This window comes from Canis lupus, unplaced genomic scaffold, assembly GCF_011100685.1.
Source record: "Canis lupus familiaris isolate Mischka breed German Shepherd unplaced genomic scaffold, alternate assembly UU_Cfam_GSD_1.0 chrUn_S2009H2208, whole genome shotgun sequence".
Classification (NCBI taxonomy): domain Eukaryota; kingdom Metazoa; phylum Chordata; class Mammalia; order Carnivora; family Canidae; genus Canis; species Canis lupus.
The window spans coordinates 2299-8301 of NW_023330882.1; the positions used below are offsets into that span (position 1 = coordinate 2299).

A 6003-nucleotide genomic window follows, 5' to 3' on the forward strand; every position below is an offset into this window, starting at 1 on the left:
GACAAAATGCTCCAATCAAAAGACATAGGATGCCAGAATGTATTAAAAACAACAACAACAACAACAACAACAACAACAACAACAACAACAAGACCCATCTATATGCTGCCTGCAAGGGACTCCTTTTTAGACTTAAAGACACCTTCAGATTGAAAGTGAGGGGATGGAGAAACATTTATCATGCAAATGGACATCAAAAGAAAGCCGGAGTAGCAATACTTACATCAGAAAAACTAGATTTTAAACCAAAGCCTGTAATAAGAGATAAAGAAGGGCGCTATAGCTTGGCATGGCTGCAGAGGAGGCCGCGGCGGGGAAAATGGCGGACGGGAAGGCGGGAGAGGAGAAGCCGGAGAAACCGCAACGAGCTGGAGCCGTGGGAGGACCTGAAGAAGAAGCAGAAAAACCTGTGAAAACTAAGACTTTCTTCCAGTAATGGAGGGGAAAGTTCCAGTCGCAGCACTGAGAAGCGATCAGCTAAAGAAGAAGCTGCAGACCTCCCAACAAAGCCTACAAAGATCTCCAAGTTTGGATTTGCCATAGGTAGACGACAAAGAAAGCCTCAGCCAGATCCATCAAACTTGGATCAAGTAAGCCTAAAGAAACTGTTCCAACGCTTGCTCCAAAAACCCTTTCAGTAGCAGCAGCTTTTAACGAAGACAAAGATAGTGAACCAGAGGAAATGCCTCCAGAAGCAAAGATGCGATGAAGAATATTGGAAGGGATACACCAACATCAGCAGGACCAAACTCCTTCAATAAAGGAAAGCATGGTTTTTCTGATAACCAGAAGCTATGGGAGCAAAATATAAAATCTCATCTTGGAAATGTCCATGACCAAGACAATTAAGTGATGTGTTTTGAAATTGGGGTGTGGGGTGGGTGTAAAGTTAAAAGGAACAGTTTCCTTTTTAAAAGAATGGTATAAGACTATCTTTGGAGCCGCCTTTTTGTTTTGTTTTGTTTTGTTTTTTAAAGATTGAGTGGTACACTAATAAGAGTTTGAAATTAGAGGTAATTTATGTTTTATATACAGATTTCAAGACATCTGCTAATTTTGTAGTTTCATGTGATTAGTTTCCAAAGGTTACAGATAATAAAAAACCCAGAAATGGTACCTTTCTAAGAATTGCATGTTGTTTTAGACACAACTATTAGCACATTAAGAGGGACGCAAAAAGTTATTGTCTATTAAACTGCAAGCAATTAGTCTTAACTCCCTTATTAACCTAAAGTGTCTGGCTCCCAGGAACAGCCTTATAGAGAGGGAGTATCGTATTGGGAGGAAAATGTTCCTGGACTATTGACTGAAGTATGTTAGATAAAATACAGCTTTTCTTTTTCCTAATGGGCATTTGTTTTGTTTCAAGTCGTCATAAACTAGGTATTGCATTGCTATTGGTTGGTACAGATGCTTAGCTCTTTAAAAAAAAAATTTTAAGGGGCACCCTGGATGGCTCAGTGGTTTAGCCCCGCCTTGGGCCCAGGGCCTGATCCTGGAGACTCTGGATCGGGTCCCACGTCGGGCTCGCTGCTTGGGGCCTGCTTCTCCCTCTGCCTGTGTCTCTGCCTCTCTCTCTCTCTCTCCCTGTGTCTCTCATGAATAAATAAAATATTTAAAAAAAATTTTTAAGAACTTCTATGTAAATTGTTGTGTATTTGAGATAGCCCACTTCACTTTAACGGGTCCTTGTCTACCTTCATTAGTCTTCAAAGACCATTTGCTGCCAAAGTAAATCAGTATTTTGAATGTCCTTCTCTTGGTTTTTGTTATTAGCTAGTTCCTGTAAGCATTTCCACCAGATCTTGAGGCAAATCATAAGGAAGCTGTTTCTTTTAAAATACAAACCACCACCAAAAATTTAAATGTACATAATACTTAAATATTTGGCTGTTTTTAATTTTTAAAAGGTAGAAACACCAAAAAAGCAACATTGTATGAAGATGAAAATGAGAAAGATGCACTTCCTGTAACTTTGTTAAAGCTTACTTTAAGTTACTAACTTGTGTCTTCCTCAATTTCTTTCAGAAGTGTTCTATAGTTTTGAGGGTATAGATCCTTTACATCTTTGGTTAGGTTTATTCCTAGGTATCTTATGCTTTTGGGTGCAATTATGCTGAGTGAAGTAAGTCAGTCGGAGAAGGACAAACATTATATGTTCTCATTCGTTTGGGGAATATAAATAATAGTGAAAGGGAATATAAGGGAAGGGAGAAGAAATGTGTGAGAAATATCAGAAAGGGAGACATAACGTAAAGACTGCTAACTCTGGGAAACGAACTAGGGGTGGTAGAAGGGGAGGAGGGCGGGGGGTGGGAGTGAATGGGTGACGGGCACTGGGGGTTATTCTGTATGTTAGTAAATTGAACACCAATAAAAAATAAATTAAAAAAAAAGTTACTAACTTGTGAAAGTGAATTTGATTTGAACTTAATGCAACAATTCTTATTTTAGTACAGTAATAACAGTTCATTTGAAGTGTATACATATTAACCAATGGCCTCTCAAAAGCACATTTTAGGTACTGAAGATAAAAAAGAAAATGCATCTTTAAACATTTTATGGATTCTTTGACCACATATACGTTGTTAGATCTATGTATTGTAGGATTTTTTAAAGAATTTTTGTATATGGATTATTTTTTAATGTGACAGTTAAAACACATCTTTAAAAGCATAGTCTCAGATAAAAGAAACAGAGTATAATGGTTTCTTTGAAAACTCCTGCAATGCTTAATTTGGAGGCAGCTTCAGACTATTTTATTGGTGGTAACTACTCGCTGAGCTCTTTTAATAGGTAATAACTCCAGAGAAGCAGCCTGTATATACTCCTAACACTTTGGTTCATTTGCATTTAAGTTTAGAGTAAGCCCCAAGTAAAACAATGGAAATGTATATAGAACTGTTAGTTCTTACATGATTTAATTATATCAATATACATGAATTTAACTTGCTTTAATGTAGGCAAACTTTCCACGTTGTCCATTTTACTGTTTATGTTAAAATAATATCCCTTTCCTACATAATCTTTTCTTGACTCAAATGAAATATTAACCTAAGGTCAAGATGGGAGAGAAACGACTGAGATGAATGTCTTTACTAAAATACCAATAAATTTGGCAAACTCAAAAAAAAAAAAAAAAAAAAGAAGGGAGCTGTATCATAGTAGAGGGACTATCCATCAAGAAGATCTAACAACTGTAAATATTGATGCCCCCAACTTGGGAGCACCCAAATATATAAATCAATTAATAACAAACATAAAGAAACTCATTGATGATAATATAATAATAGTAAGGGACCTTAACACCCCAGTTACAGCAATGGACAGATCATCTAAGCAGGAAACAATGGCTTTGAATGACACCCTGGACCAGATGGGCTTAATAGATATGTTCAGGACATTTCATCCCAAAGCAGCAGAATACATACCTTTTGGAGCACACACAGAGTATTCTGCAGAATAGTTCACATATTGGGTCACAAATCAAGCCTCAACAAGTACAAAACGATCAAGATCATACCATGCATCTTTTCTGACCACAAAACTATGAAACTTGAAGTTGAGCAAAAGAAAACATTTGGAACGACCACAAATAGGTGGAGGATAAGCAGCATGCTCCTAACCAGAGAATGGGCCAACCAGGAAATTAAAGAAGAAATTTTAAAAATACATGGAAAACAAATGAAAGTGAAAACACGACAGTTCAAAACCTTTGGGATGCAGCAAGAGTGGTCCTCAGAGGAAAGTATATGGCAATACAGGCCTACCTTAAAAGGCAAGAAAAATCTCAAATAAACAACCTAAACTTACACCTAAAGGAGCTGGAGAAAGAACAAAAAAATGAAGCCTAAAGCCAGCAGAAGAAGGGAAGTATTATTTAGGTTAGTGCAGAAACAATGCTATAGAAACTAAAGAAACAGTAGAAGAGATCAATGAAACCTGGAGCTGGCTCATTGAAAAAGTCAGTAGAATTGATAACCCTCTAGCCATACTTTTAAGAAGAAAATAGAAAGGACCCAAATAAATAAAATCACAAATGAGAGAGGAGAAATGAGAACCAACACCACAGAAATACAAAGAAGTAAAAGAGGATATTATGAAATACAATATGACAACAAACTGGACAACCTGGACATTTCTTAATGGATAAATTCCTAGAAACATATAAACTACCAAAATTGAAACAGGAAGGAATAGAAAGCTTGAACAGGCTGATACCCAGCAAAGCAATTGCATCAGTCAGTAACAAAAAAATCTCCCAACAGCCAAATATCCAGGGCCAGATAGCTTCATAGGGGAATTCTATCAAACGTGAAGAGTTAATATCTATTCTTCTTCAACTATTCCAAAAGATAGAAATGGAAAGAATACCTCCAAATTCATTCTATGGGACCAGCACTACCCTGATCCCACGACCAGACAAAGACCCCAGCAAAATAGAGAACTACAGGCCAATGTCCGTAATGAACATGGATGCCACAATTCTCAAGAAAATATTAGCAAGTCACATCCCAGAGTACACTGAAAGAATCATTCACCATGATCGAGTGGGATTTATTCCTGGGCTGCAAGAGTGGTTCAATATTCGCAAATCAATCAACATGATGCACCACATCAAAAAGGAAGGTATAAGAACCATATGATCCTCTCAATAGATGCATAGAAAGCATCTGATAAAGTAGAATGTCCATTCATCATAAAAACCATCAGCTGAGTAGGGATAGATGGAACATACCTCAACATAATCAAGATCATATATTAAAAACCCACAGCTAGAAATATCAGAAAGGGAGACAGAACGTAAAGACTCCTAACTCTGGGAAACGAACTAGGGGTGTTGGAAGGGGAGGAGGGCGGGGGGTGGGAGTGAATGGGTGACGGGCACTGGGGGTTATTCTGTATGTTAGTAAATTGAACACCAATAAAAGAATAAATAAATAAATAAATAAATAAATAAATAAATAAATAAATAAAAAACCCACAGCTAATATCATTCTCAATGGGCAAAAACTGAGATCTTTTCTTCTTCAGTCAGGAACAAGACAGGGATACCCACTCTCACCACTGTTCTTTAACATAGCATTGGAAGTCCTAGCCACAGCAATCAGACAACAAAAGGAAATAAAAGGCATCCAAATCATCAAGAAAGAAGTAAAACTTTTGCTATTCACAGAAGACATGATACTCTAATACCAAAAACCCAAAAGACTCCCCCACAACAATTGGTTGAACTGATGTATGAATTCAGTAAAGTCACAGGACACAAAATTAGTATACAGAAATCTGGTGCATTGCTATACACCAATAATGAAGCAACAGAGAGAGAATTCAAGGAATTCATTTACAATTGCACCCAAAAGCATAAGATACCTAGTGATAAGCCTAACAGAAGAGGTGAAGGTCCCCCCCCCCACTCTGAAAACTGTAAAGCACTGTTAACAGCAATTGAAGAGGACACAGAGAAATGGAAAGACAGTCAATGCTCGTGCATTGGAAGAACACATATTGTTAAAATGTCCATACTACCCAAAGCAACCCACAAATTTAATGCAATCCCTGTCAAAATACCAAGAGCATTTTTCACAGGGCTAGAACAAACAATCCTAAAATTTGTATGGAACCACAAAGGATCCCAAATAGCCAAAGCAATCTTGAAAAAGAAAAAGCAAACCTGGAGGCATTACAAGGATGGAGTTCAAGCTATATTACAGAGCTGTAGTGATCAAGACAGTATAGTACTGGCACAAAAACAGACACATCGATCAATAGAACTGAATAAAAAACCCAGAAATGTTTCCACAACTACATGGTCAACCAATCTTCAACAAAGCAACAAAGAATATCCAATGGGAAAAAGACAGTCTCTTCAATAAATGGTGTTGGAAAACCTGGACAGCAACATGCAAAAGACTGGAACTGGACCATTTTCTTACACTACTCAAAATGGATGAAAGACCTAAATGTGAGACAGGAATCCATCAAAATCCTAGAGGAGAACAC

At 37.3% G+C, this 6003-nt stretch overlaps 1 pseudogene; it reads left to right on the forward strand.

The window, feature by feature from the left end:
• Positions 1-319: 319 nt before the first annotated feature.
• Positions 320-1319, forward strand: LOC119878862 (annotated as a pseudogene).
• The last annotated feature ends 4684 nt before the right edge of the window (positions 1320-6003 follow it).